The sequence below is a fragment of the Myodes glareolus genome, chromosome X, assembly GCF_982192425.1.
Source record: "Myodes glareolus chromosome X, mMyoGla1.1, whole genome shotgun sequence".
Classification (NCBI taxonomy): Eukaryota; Metazoa; Chordata; class Mammalia; order Rodentia; family Cricetidae; genus Myodes; species Myodes glareolus.
In genome coordinates, this window is record NC_142053.1 from 103,585,096 (window position 1) to 103,600,236 (window position 15,141).

At 35.6% G+C, this 15,141-nt stretch overlaps 1 pseudogene; it reads right to left on the reverse strand.

Annotated features, from left to right (window-relative positions):
* Positions 1 to 10,988: 10,988 nt before the first annotated feature.
* On the reverse strand, positions 10,989 to 12,383 carry LOC146889101 (zinc finger and BTB domain-containing protein 44-like; annotated as a pseudogene).
* Positions 12,384 to 15,141: the final 2,758 nt, after the last annotated feature.

Sequence of the window (15,141 nt, forward strand, 5' to 3'; positions counted from 1 at the left end):
TTCTGCTAATACAATACCACAGAGAAAATGATCAATGTGAAAGATGAATATCTACAGTCCCTTTCCATTCCCATGATAGTGTATGGACAGTGTATGAACTGACGACATGATTTCTCCATGGTATAGATAAAGAGAAGGTTTTTATTGAAGATATGAGGGAGAAAACAATCAGAGGCATCTGTGAGTGACCAGACGAGAGAGAGAAAGTAGTAGATTGAACATGACCAGCAGACTAGACATGGCCAGGAGAGAAATAAGAGCAGAGGGGAGGGGTAAGGAAGACAGAGGACAAAGAGAGGATCAAGAGAGGGCATAGCCAAAGTAGCAGGATTATAAGGAAAATGAAGAGCTGCAGGGAAAGAAACATGAGCTGGAGATGTTTACAGGGATGGGGAGGTGAGAAAAGTTGAGAAGAGCCAGGGTGCCATTAAGTACTCTGAAATGTGAAACAGTTACTTTGATACTGAAGGAGTCTGGGCCAGCATGCCCTTTGGTATGCTAAATGGCCATTTCTTCCTTTTGACTGTGATAAGGGAAATGGCTCCTTTTGTAGGTTCCTAAGGAATGCAGACTTGTTTAATTGTCAAAATTGGGGAAATAGCTTCTTTGTACTTGACAGATAGAAGAGTGAGAAAATACTGTTTCTCTTAGTGGAATTCAGAAGAGAGATGGTTATTATAAAAATTCTTTCTGTCCTTTTCATTTTCTATTCTGGTCCTTAAGCTAAGAAGAACACCGTTTCATTGCAGGTCTTTGTTTATACCTGTTGGCTTTCTGTGTTGTAAGTTATTCCTTTCAGTTTCTTATCTTAGATTCAAGGAAGAAAAGACAAAAACTAAAATCTTGGGAACTCATATTCATACTGTTTTTCAAACGTCTGTGCCTCTAAATAACACACCTCATTCTTTGTGTTATGTGAAGAGGCTTATAGTTCTACTTACAGGGAGTAAAAAAGAAAACTTGTTTACCTATTCTCAAATTAAAGCCCACACAAGCTTTAAATAGAAATTCATAAATAATTTGTAATAGTGTTTTCACTTGTATGCAGAGGCAAAAACTTTTCATTCATGGTCAAGTTAGAAGATTATTCTTCTATCTTGCCATTTATTTTTCATAACTTTTATAAGAAAACTAATTCATAATAAATACCCAAATGTGCTTTATGGTTTTGTTTTGTTGTGTCTAATTATATTAATTCACTTTAATAGATTCAACTTTGTTCTCCTCCAATAGAAATGATGAATAGGTAAGAAGTAGCAATTACATTTTGTTCAGCTTGGGCTCTTGAGTAACAATAGTTTAAAGGCTGGAATAATAGTTTCTGGGTCTTATAATACTAAGTCCTGAGGTTTAGAGAATTTTGGAATCAGAATGTAGAGACCAGCAATATATGACTATAGGTGTTCAGTTTAGAATTTCCCATGGATTTGTACATTGCAGCTAGTGTTATCAGTTCATAGGCACAGCTAACAATAGCACCAATCAGTAACAATTGATGTCACAGCTCCAAAAGCATTGAGTGCTGCCCTGCTTGGAGCTTACAGTAGCTAGTTTTATAGTCCTTAGTCTTTGGATGATTCAGTCCTTAAGGATTAGTTCTCTAAAATTCTTGCAGTGTCTTTGGCTGCATTCCTTCATCTTTAGGTATTCATCACCTTCTCTAATCACTCACTATCCTTTATTGTCACCTCCACCTTCTCTACACTATCTCTGTCTCCCTGGTCACTCTTTAACTTTTCTGCTACCTTTTCACTACTACTGCTGCTACTTGATACTGTTACTATCTCCTTTTTCATGCATGTGTGACCTCTTTAGATTGTTCTGCCTATAAAAGTGATCATAGCCAACAAAGAACCATTCAAAAGAGGGTCTTTCTGTTGAATGTAATTTTGTAATACTGGGGAGCAAAGGTAGATTATATCTTTTGGTCGATTCAATATAGTGAATGAAACAGCCTGATTCTATTAGTATCATCAGGATGAGGGTATGCCAAGAGTGTTTGCAACTATCATGGCCCAATTTTTCATGATAATGAAGAGTAGGGTTTGTACCTATGATATTTTGCTGTGTCACAGGGAAAATAGTCCCCTTAGATTTAGATGAAAATATCTGTAGAGTCTTTTACAATTCACTAAAGCCTATTTTCCTTCACATGCTGCTTTTCAAGACTTTTGCAAGTTGTCTGTGGTGGTCCTGGTTGGAACATGCCTTAAACTATGTTGGAGTGTATTTATTTTGTTTGTTTTTACGATTATAATCATATAATTTCCCCCTTCCCTTTCCTCTCTCCAAACACTCCTCGCTTTCTTTCAAAGTCATGGGCTCTCTTTTCATTCATTTTTGTTACATACATATATGTACATACATATATATTCTTTGACATATATATTCAATCTGCTCAGTTCATACACTGTTACTTGTGTGTATGCTTTCAGGAATGATCATTTGGTGGTGGATAGCCAATTGTTGTGATCTTCCCACAAATATTCCCAGACAGAGGAAACTGCTTCTTATCCTCTCAACATTCCCTAGTGGTCTGTACTTCTCAGTAAAGGTTTGAACCCTCATGTCTAAACACTTTGAAATGTCCATAAAAAGCATCACGAAAGTATTTACAGTAAAGACTCAATGCTTAACACAAGAATAATTCGAAAAGCATTTAACAGTACTTGATATATTTTGTAGTGATCTATGGATTGTTGAATTTCTCTCCTTGGTATCAGTACAACCTCAAAGACTATGCCAAAATAACAATAGAGACTATACTGAATACATCTAGTGTAAGATACAAGTTTGCATCACTTTGAAAATTAGTGAATCTGAAATTTATACAGCTAGCTTTCAGGAAAGACTGGCTGGAATTCTCAAAGAAAAACTGCTTCAGTACACATGCAAAATAGATTCCTCTCCACATAAGCCCCACCTCTGATTTAAGTAACTCTCAACTGACTATATTCAGACCTTCTTTGATTATCCTGGAAAAGATAATCAACCTTTTTTTTTAAAAATTAACTGAACACAGATTTAAAGCACATATGAAAAATACCAGTACAACAACATTTAGATTAGAATTGAATAACTGGGACTTTAGCATAAACTAGTTGATATCTTAAATTTCAATACACTGAGTAATTTAATGTATTGTTTCTTGTTGACAATGAAAAAATCTAAAGAAAAAGCTATATCAGAGCACATAAAGTGTTTAAAGTTTTAAAATAAAATTGTACTATTTAAGCTTTTTGATTACATGTAATTGGACATAGATTGGATAAAATTCTTAAAAGCAAAACTCAGGTAGTCCCCCTGTTTGACCAAAGGTCATACCAGCCACCAGAATTCTAGGCATTTCTCCAGTCAGAGGTTATCCTTCACTCTTTCAGTGCTGTCCCACAATATCCCCAATATTCCCACTTCCTTGTTGCTCTATCTCAGCCCACAACTTAAGCAGAGACTGCCTGCTTATCACTCTGGATACCAACACTCAAAGTAGGACACCTGTCTGTAGACCACCCTGCAAACTCTCAGTGCCCCTCCAGCTTATCCCAAAATCACCACCCCTCCTTGTCTTGCCTTTTCCCAACCCCAAATTCAGGCAAAGATCTCCTGTTTGACCAAAGACTACACAGACAGTCAGAAGTCCAGCCCCCAATTCTGGCAGAGTCCCCCTGATCATACCAGCAATAAAACAAATTAAGAAATAGAAAATCAGGAACAAAACATCCATACAACAAAGACAAACTCAGAATTCAGCACCTAGACCAATAGTTACCACAAACCAAGAAGCCTAGATGCCTGCTTAAGAAGAACAAAAATATTACCCAATGCAATATGTGATCACAGAGCCCAGCTATCCTGCTATAACAAGTTGTGAATATTGCAACACAGCTGAAGCACAAGGAAAACATCTTAAGCCCAACTTAATGAAGATAATAGAGGTTCTTAAAGGAGAAATGAATAAATCCCTAAAAGAAAGTAAGGAAAAGGCAAACCAAAACAAAAATTGAAGGAAATGAATAAATCCATTAAAGAAAGAGAGAGAGAGACAGAAAGACAGACAGAGAGAGAGAGAGAGAGAGAGAGAGAGAGAGAAATGAATAAACTGTTTAAGACTCAAAAATGGAAATAGGAACAATAAAGAAAACACAAACTGAAGGAATTTTAAACATGAAAACTCCAGTGAAACAGAACTACAGGGGAAAGCTTTACCAGCAAAATACAAGACATGGAAAACAGAATCTTAGGCACTGCAGATATTATAGGATAAATAGAAAATGTTAAATATAAAAAAATCCTCATACATAACAACAGGAAATTTGTAACACTATGAAAATACCAAATCTTTTCATAGAGAATAAGAATAGCAGAAAGAGAAGAAACCCATCTCAAAGGCCTAGAAAATATTTTCAAAGAAATCATTGAAGAACACTTTCCTAACCTAAAGAAGCAGATGTCCATAAAGGGATAAGAAGCTTTGGGAACATATATTTCATATATTGAACCAAAAAGTAAAACCATTGAAATAACAATAAAAACACTAAACATACAAAACAAAGAGAGAATATACTAAAAACTACAAGGAAAAAGAGAAAGTAGCATATAAAGGTAGATCTATTTGAATTGCACTCTCTTCTCAATGGAGTCTCTAAAAGCCAGAAGAGCCTGAAAAAATTTTCTAATGATTCTAAGAAATCACAGTTGGCAGTCCAGACTATGACAAGCAACACAACTTTAAATTGTAGTTGATGGAGAAAACAAGATATCTCATGACAAACTCAAATTTAAACAAAATATATCCACTAACCTAGCCCTACAGAACGTACTAGAAGAAAGATTTCAACCACAGGCAGCGAACTACACCTAAGAAAACACAGGAAATAATCTCACACCATCGAAAAAAAGAAGGGAAACACACACCAAGATCAACAAAATAGAACGAACCAACACCACCAAGAACAACAAAATAAAATAAACCAGCACCACCAAGAACAGCAAAAGAATTCACAATCATTGGTCATTGATATCTCTCAATATCAATGGACTCAATTTACCAATAAGATACAAACTAGTAGAATACACACAAAAGTAGAATTCATCCTTCTGATATACGAAAGAAACACAGCTCAACTTCAAAGATAGATATTACCTCATAATAAATGGTTGGAAAAATATGTTCCAAAAAAAATGGGAGTAAGAAGCAAGTTGGTGTAGCCATTATAACATCTAACAAAATAAATTTCAAACGAAAAAATTAATCAAAACAGATGGGGAAGGATAGTTTATACTTGTCAAAAGAAAGATCCACCAAAATGTTCTTTCAATTCTTAACATCTATGCCCCAAATGCAACTGTACCCACATTTGAAAAAAATTACTAAAGCTTAAATCACACACTGACACTCACAAACTGATATTGGGGGACTCCAGTACCCCACTGTTACAATGGACAGATAATCCAGAAGGAAGCTAAACAGAGAAATAATGGAAAAAACAGATGCTATGATTCAAATAAACCCATCAAATTTCTGTAGAACATTTCACACAATCACAAAAGAATACACCCTATTCTCAGTACCTCATAGAACTTTCTCAAAAATTAACTACACACTAAGTCACAAAGCAAGTCTCAGCAGATACAAGAACACTGAAATAACCTCTCACATCCTTTCAGACCACCACGTATTATAGCTGGACTTCAACAACAACAGAAGGCTACAAACTCATGGAAACTGAATAGACTGAATGAAAATTGGATCAAGACAGAAATAAACAAAGAAATAAGATATTTCCTAGAATTAAATAAATCAGATGATGCCCAAGCTTATGGGATACAACGATAGCAATGTGAAGAGAAAAATTCTTAGCATTGACTACATAAAAAATGGAGAAAATCTCATACTAGCAACTTAACAGCATACATTAAAGCTCTAGAACAAAAAGAATTAATCGCAGAACTTCCAGAAGCACAGTAATCTTCTGGATTCCTTGACAACTGATTTCTGGCCCGTAGGACTACAAGAAAATACTTTTTAAATAAAAAAGCAGCAAATTTATTGTAAAAATTTTAATAATTTTTACAAATTTATTGTAAAAAGAAGTAAACATATCCAAGAGGAGTAGACTTTAAGAAATAATCAATCTCAAGGTTGAAATTAATAAAATAGAAACGAGAACAACATGAAGAATCAATGAAACAGATAGTTGATTCATTGAGAAAATCAACAATCTAAACAAATTCTTAACGAACTAACTAAAAGACAGAGATAGAATATCCAAGTTACCAAAATCAAAAACAAAAAGGGGGATATAATAGAAGACAACAAGGACATCCAATGAATCATTAGGTCATATTTTAGAAACCTGTACTCTACAATATTATAAAATCTAAAATAAATGATTAATTTTCTCGATAGATATCACTTAACCAAAGTTAAATAAATATCAGATAAACCAAATTTAATAACGCTATAACCCTCCGAAAATAAAAGTACTCATTAAAAGTCTTTCAATCAAAAAAAGCCCAGGGCCCAGTGGTTTTCATCTGGAATTCTATTAGACTTTTAAACAAGAAATACTGCCAATATTCCTCAAATGATTCCACAAAATAGAAATAGAAGAAACATTGCTAAATTTATTTTGTGAGGTCACATCCACTCTGATAACCAAACCACATAAAGATTCAACAAAGAAAGAAAATTAGAGACCAATTTTCCTATGAAAACAGAAGCAAAATACTCAATAAAACATTGACAAAAGGAATCCAAGAACATATCAAAAAAGTCATTCACCATCATCAAGTAGGCTTTATGTCTAAGGTGCAGGGATGATTCAGTATATGAAAATGAATCCATATAATCCACCATATAAAAAGCAGAACAAGAAAAACCTACATGTTGATTTTATGAGATGACGAAAAGAAACTTTGACAAAATCCCAAACCCCTTCATGATAAAAGTCATGGAGAAATTAGAAACACAAAGAACACGCCTAAACATAATAAAGACAACTTTCAGGAAGCCTACAACCGTCATCAAGTTAAACGAGAGTGATTCAAAACAGTCCCACTAAAATCAAGAACAAGACAAGGCTGTTCACTTTCTATCAATATGGTACTTGAAGTTTTAGTTAGAACAACAATAAAACTGAAGGGCATCGAGGAATGCAAATTAGAAGCAGGAAGTCAAAGACCCATTATTTGCAGATGATATGATTGTATACATATGTGACCCTAAAATCCAACCAGAAAACTCCTACAGTTAATAAACACCTTTAGTGAAGAGGCTGGATGCAATATTAACTCAAAACATTCAGTAGCCCTCCTATATACAAATGACAAAAGGATCAAGAAATAAATCAGAAAAACAACATACTATATTTAGCATAGGTTATAATATTAATTGTTAATATTAGTAAAATTTTATTGCTAAAAACTGCATTCAGTACTCTATAATTAGCCCTTACTTTGGTCCAAACACTTAAATAATCATTTCACATAAAATCTATCTTGTCATTATATCAATTGTATAAGGTAAGTTCTACTAAATATTGCATAATAGAAATGAAGGAAGTGAAAATCTAAGTACTAAAATAATCTGTAGAAATTAATTCTGGCACATATATGTCAGAATAATTATCAATATATAGGCAACTTAAAGAAAATTTTATAATCTTTTGGTAAGTCAAAACTTTTTAGTTAGAAAGAATCAAATATGACAGTCTACAAATTTAAACTTCTATAACACATAAAAAGAGAAAAAACAATGATTGGATGCAAGCCTTACAAGAAGAAAATATTTTCTTTGGTAATTGTTTCTATACTACATACCCATGTCATAGGTTATTAGCTTATGAACACTAATTTTAGACTGCCGTTTTAGAAATAGTTTGGTCGCCTTAGCTTCTTTTTCTTTGCCAGAAGTATTTCTCAGTAGAGGATGTTGGAGGTACTCAATAAAGAGAAGGATATTTTGATTTGGAGTTCCATGTACTGCTGACTACGCAGTCATAGCAGCATATTGAGTTTAGGCTTTTGTTGTATAGTGCATTTCACCAGTGCCTGCTTCTTGCAGTGTGCAATGGTCACCAACATGCCATAGTAAACAGCTGATACTTTCCTCAAGGAGTTTGCAACCAATGTATCTGATTAGACAATTCTCCAAAAGCAAACTTTTGCCTTATACTACAGGGATACTTTCTAGAAGGTTCTACCATCTTGTTACCAGAACCACATCTATATCATTGAGTTAAATGCATGAGTACTCTAGATCTTAGTGCTGGCTGTTGGGTCTAAGGAATGAAATCTACAGTGCTTTATGTTAGAGGTAGAATGAATACTATTTACATCTGCTATTTCTATATTCTTTAGTATCCACTTTACTAGCCAATATCCATAGTGCATATAGTCTATATTATACTTAATAATTGTTTTTATGAAGTTTTACAGTTCTAACTACAGTGGTAATTGCAAAGAATTGGTAGAAAATTGAAAAAGCAAATATGTTACACTAACTACAATTCCTTGTTTTAAAAGATTTTGTAGATTGTTTTGCATCTTGCATGAAAAATCTATAGCATGTCAGTGTCACTTTTTTTATGTTTTCTGCTAGTTGCGATCCCAGTAGATAAGCTGCCTATCATAGGCTTTTAGTTTGGTCTTGCTTTTGGGCCTGAGCACAGAACTGAGCCCTTTCCAAAGGGGAAAAAAATCAATGCTGGTAAAAACAGATTACACGATTGCCTCAGAATTAAAGAAGCTATCATTGTGCTTGAGTGTGATGAAGTGTCAACTGAAAAATGGGCCTGAATGTTTGCTTCACTTGATTACTATGACAGTAATGATGAGTAAAAGACTGACCTGTGGAATAGGTTCTACTGAATTCACTTGGTATTCACAAAAAGAGAAAGACAAGTTAAAAGATTATGAAATCCCAGCTCAAGTGATAGTCAATAAATCAAAGTGCTTACATGCCAGTCCTAAAAGAAGCTCTTGTATCTTGTAATCACAGAGCTCACGTTGCTAAAATTTAAGCATAGCATTTAAGTATGGGAGTTGTTGAATTAAAATGAAACTTTTTATTTACAGGCTTGTTTAGTTTCTTAATTTAAGACAGCAAAAGTAAAAATGGGATCTTGAAATATTGAATGTAGAAAAAAACCGAAACTGATTATCTTGAGGCTTAGTCTGGAAATTCCAAGGATTTTTGCCCCCACAAAAGCAGTATGCAGCAGCTAACAAAGCAGGCTTACAAGCACATATGATATGAAAGTATGAAAGTTAAACTTGATTTTCAACTTGATGAGATCTAGCATTACCACGTAAACAAATCTCTGGACCTATCTCTGAGAAATTAACTAGATTAGGTTTGCTGAAGTGGAAAAGCAACCCTAAATGTGGGCAGTACCATTCCATCCTTTAACAGGCTGAGTCCTGGGCTGAATGGGAAGGAGAAATGGAGCTGAGCACAAAAATTCAAGACCATCTGATTCTTAACTATAACACAATGGGACAAACTACTTCTTTTTTTTTTTTCAGATCGAAGAGGCTTTAATGGCACCAGATAAAAAAGTATAACCCAATCTAGGATATCATATAAATGTCATCATCTGAGTAGCAAAGTTTTTAGATTTTAGTATTAACAACCCCCAATTTCTGAGTCACAGATGACCACTTTACAACGTCTTATTATCTGCCACATTATTGCTTACATCCTGTGAAAACTACAACTGCTTTTTAACAAACTTAGCAATACCTCAGACCATTTTAGAATAAGGACAATGTATTGTTGTTGTATGTGGTCTTGTAAATAATCTTAATTGGATTAAGAATGTAGCCTCAAAACAGATTTCTTTCATTTTGTCCAAAACATCACAGCATAAACATCCCCAACAATACATAAACCTATATATAAAATATGGAATGCCTTCAATATTTTTCTTTTATGTGGCAACAGAATAGTAGATACAGGTGAAAATACTGTTGATGGGACAATAGGACACTTATCTGAGCAATGTCCTAGTTAGCCAGGTTTCAGCATTCAAAGGCCAGGTAAACCTCATTCTAGTAAGAAAAACAGTATTAAAACAATTCCTATAAAGATGGAGTATACGCACCTCATTCTGTACCCTAGCCATTCCATGCACAGCCTGACTTCTCTCAATCACACCTCTTAGCCTTTGGAGTGGCACTATAAAGGTACATGAAATGCCTGCCCGATACCAATTTTTCACTATGATTTTCATAATGGCTTAAAAAATAATATGCTGAATTTCAAAAGTTATGTACTTTTATTTGAAAAATTACCATAAATATTTCCAAAACTACAGGGTTTATAACACCCCTCATCTATAAGTAAAAATTTACTTAGGCATTGTCAAATTTTGTTTAATAACTTCCCATGAGCCCTCTCATCTCAGGAATGTCAACAATAACCTGGTTTCTTCTGTATCTGCTGCTGCCCACTTTTAACAATGGGAAGAATGCCATGTTTAAAATCAGCTTCTTCTCCTTAAGTATCAGAGTTTTTGTTCTTATTGTATACACACAGAAGGGATCTCTCAGCAATGGAGAAAAAAACAAAAAAGAAAAAAACAAAGCAAAGCAAAGCAACCCTCCAATTTCAGGGCGTACAAATGGTACCCTTCTTTATTTAAAAAGTTAACTTTAAACGTTAAAGATCAAGCACTGGCACTTTTCAAAAACCTAAACTGATGTCAAAACACAAAATTATGCAATAGTTATGGAAGATAGCTCTGACTTTGGGGGGAGTCATGTTGGGTGGCCTCAGCATGAGAACTGGTCTTTGGCTGCTCTTGCACATCCTCCTCCTTCTCTGCAAGCCCACCAGGAGATCCCTAAGGGAAAGAACTTTCACAATTCTGAGGAATCCTGTGAAATCACAGGCATTTGTACAGAAGACTTGCTTTCAAAACTGTTTTCTCCAAGATCATACTGAACAAGAATCTCTTGTTGCTCCTGGTTTAAGAAGTCTGACACTAAGAAATCACTTTATGTTTTAGGCAATGCATCTTTAGCGAGTAAGCCCTGGTGAACATTTTTCCACAGCAGTCACACTGAAATGATTTAATTCCTGATTATGGATAGGCATGTGCTGTTTTAGGTTCTGAATACAAGTGAATCGAACCCCTCAGGTTGGACATTGGAAAGGTCTGTCTGGACCATTTGGACTTGGTCCTTCTGTACTGCTGGAAGAAGGAGCAATGTAGAGTTGGAAGGGATACTGAACATGTTCCAATCTGTCGCCATGAGCATTGGTGCTAGAAGTGATTTGAAGTGTAGGGAACCCCACTGTAACTCCTTCATCTACTGAGCCTATAGGGGAAGACTGTGGACTAATCAGAAGGTCCTCTTGAACTGATTCACTTTCTCGCACTGTCTGCTGATCACTCAGTGAGCTCTGAGATGCACTGACAGGCTGGGACACTTCCTCATGAACTTCCTTATCACTTAATCTTTCTACTTTGACCTGCACATCTTCTTCTGTACCTAGAGGCAAGGTAGTTTTTGTGCTTTCAGAAGTCACATAGTCATTCTTCTACTGCCTCAGACAGGCCAGGCAACTCTAAAATCTCAGTATTTTCTGTCTGTTTTGCTTTCTCAGGCTGAATCCTTCAATCAATTCCAAAAGGGAAAGTCCATTGAAAAACTAAAGAAGAGTCAGCTGGCTGACATCTATTTTCTGCATAGGAAGTTGAGGAATTCAATACCTGGTGTGAACTTGTTTGTGTGCTACATTTTACAGGACTCTCAGGAGACATCACGATGTAGCTTTTGCATTTTCTCCAGGATTCTTGGCAAACAGGAATGGTCCTTTCCACAACCCTGCAATCTGAAGACAATGGAGAAGTACTTCCATATTGAGAAGTAAAACTGCAGTTAAAACTATTTTCTTGCCCAGCATCTAGACCCTTTCCTGGTTGGCTATTGGGTGTATTCCACAAAACACTTGCTTTCATGAACTCTGAGCAGGTACTAGCAACACTAAACATTTGCATATAGCTTCAGCTTCAGCTAGAACATCAATAAGATTTTCTATATTAATTGGCAGAGAGGCTGTGTAAGCGTATTCTAAAAGAGGTATAAAGCCAGTCACTGAAACATGATGCAGATCCAACACATTTTTGTTCTCATCCTCTGCTGCTTGGCCCACAAGTGGTTTTTTTTTGGTTTGTTTTGTTTTGTTCTTTGTTTTTTGTTTTTCGAAAGAAATCACTGCAAGCTGTTAGTACCACCTTTTGAGCCTGAAAAATTTTATGCTGGACGCGAATAGTGATATCACAAAAATGTCCATCATTTCATAACATATTTAGTTTTCCCAGCATTTCCTGGATGTGGGAAGAGGAGCTGTGAGTAAATGTTTTCACACCCATCTTTCTTTTTTTTTTCCTTTACTATTGATGCTCTTCAAGAATGCAATTAATCAGAAATGTCCTGCGGGCAGTAGTGCAGGTGGGGCGGTGGAGCGCGACTGGCTCCTCTCCCCCCTCCTCCACCAGAGGCTCAGGGGACCCTATCTCGGCAGTCCATCTCGACCAGAGTGCAGCCTGGAAGTGGGCACTCATGGTGGTGCCTCTCGCCCGCGTGCCTGCTAGATGTGAAAGTACAAGGCACAGGGAGGAGAGTGCCCGGCGCCCCTACTTTTTATTCCTACTTCCATACTTTCTGTGTTATGATGTTATGACTGTATCACCCGGAACTGTAATCTGAAATAAGCCTTTGTTTTAAGTTCCTTTTGTCAGGTATTTTTTCACAATAACTAGACATGTAACAAATACAGAGGTTGTGGGGTTTTTTTATTTATATAGTGTTCTTTTTTAACATGTATTTAGTGTGTGTGTTTATGCAGTTTTGATTGACAGTATGTATATGAAAGTTAAAGGACTACTTGTGGGAATCTTCTACTTTTTTTACTGTATGTATCCAGTGGATTGAACTCAGGTCTTTCTGCTTAGGGTCAAATGCCTTTACTTCGTGAGGCAGTTTGCTTTCTCCGGTGTCCTCTAAAAATCATTTATTCTTTAGAATTTCACACACAAATAGGCATACACTGTACTTTGATACTCTGATTATCTTCTCATTTCTCTTTCCTTCCCACTGAACCCCTCTTCATCTCATCAAGTTCCTTCCTACTTTTCTGTCTTTTAAATTTCATTTATGGCCTCTGTCATTTAATTATGGTTTCCTGCATGATTAGATGTAGTGATTATGTTTTTGAACAGGGGTAACTTACTAGTTGCTGCAACACTGAGGAACATGCCTGCTTTGCCTGTAATAAGCTAAACAGCTTATAACTTTTATAAAAGAAAGTGTAGGGTCTTGTGAACTCCCTTCTCTATCAATGCTGGAATGCTAATGGTCTCAGTCTTTTGCAGGTAGCCACTGATGATTTGGATTCATGGATGCAAAAGTGATGTTGTGTTCAGAAAATAGGATTTTATAGGCCTCGTTCTATCCTCCAGCTTCTACATTCTCTTATGTGCTGCTCCTTGAGCTTGGATAGGTTGATTTAGATGTTCCATTTAGGGCTAAGCACTCAACAGTCACTTCTTATTATATAACTAGTAATGAATCTTTCAGTGCTGCCCACTGCACGTTGCAGAATCTTTCTATTAAGGTTGAGGTTCACAATGTCCCAGATAGCTCTCCTTCTCAGCAGGGATTCCTCTTCTCTTCCTAAACCTTAATTGGAGAGTGTCTCTAAGCACAGATGCCTGACCTTATTTAGAGGATAATGCTGCACAGAACTCACTGCAAATGACTCAACACATAAGCTTCCCTCTTTCTTCCCACACACTCTGGTAATTGAATTGGTATGTCATTAATGTTTGTCTGTTCTCAATTAGTTCTGCATATACAAATTAGTATATTCATTCTCTTATTCATTTGTCCTCCCCTCCCCCTGACTTGAGCTATATAAACTAGTCCCATTGTTTCAATAAACTGAGCTGTCTCTCTGAAACTAACCACTAGAAGTTATTTTTATCATGCTCACAGCTATCAGAATTCTGCTCACTACTTCTGCTCCCTATGCCCTCATGGACAGTGACCTATGACACATGAGGAGAAAGGGGACCCCACAACTTCAGAAAGAAGCTTCTTTTACAAAGGTTGATAATAACCTCGTCTATGCATATAAACGTATATACTTAGAAGGCAGTTTGACTGCATGCCCCTTTAGAACAACCATAGTGTTCTAGAACATATTTAGAGTTACAGTTTATAACATTACACGATTGGCTACTGAAAACACTCAGTGGGCAGTAAAAGGTTACCTATAAATAATAGAAAGTGTCAGTGGTATGCAATACTGCAGTAAATTTTATGAGGAAAGAATATTTGAGAGAAATGTTTGATTGTACTTTTTGCAAAAGTAATATGGGCACATGTGTGCTGAAGATGGACTAATAGATCAGGGATAGCTATATAGATTGTGTTTGTACAACTTTGCTAGATATCACCGTATTTCTTCAACTGACACAGTAATGCTAAAACAGTACAAGGATTTCCCTAGATGTAGAAATAAGATCAAGATACCTAATGCAATATAAAATTTCAATAAAAGAGTCTGATGATTACAACACAACCATAGAAAAGGAGATGGTAATGATAATATGTAATGCTAGATGTGAAGATATGATTTTAAAAGTAATCTTAGGAAATTAGTAGTTCAAAGACGTTCAGTAAAAGCTACATGCAAGATGAAATGGAAATATATAAAATAATGTTCAGTAACATCAATAGTAGTTCACTATCCACTTTAGGAGAGTGTAAAAATATTGCAGAATTTTAAAATCAGGAAAGCCTAATTTCTTAAAAATGCTAATTTCTCAGGATAGGTATTTAAGGCCATTTGAATTAATTACCACAATGAATCTTTCATTTGTTTTCATTTTTTTAAATGTGCATTGGTGTTTTGCCATGGGTGTTGGATCCCCTAGAACTGGAGTTACTGACAATTGTGAGCTGCCATGAAGTTGCTGGGAATTGAACCCAGGTCCTGTGGAAGGATATTCAGTATTTTTAACCACTGAGTCATCTCTTCAGGCCTCTTTCATTTCTTAAATGGTAAAAATGTTATAAAAATTAGACAAATCAAAGGATGAAACTAGTCAAGAAATCTGCAATTAA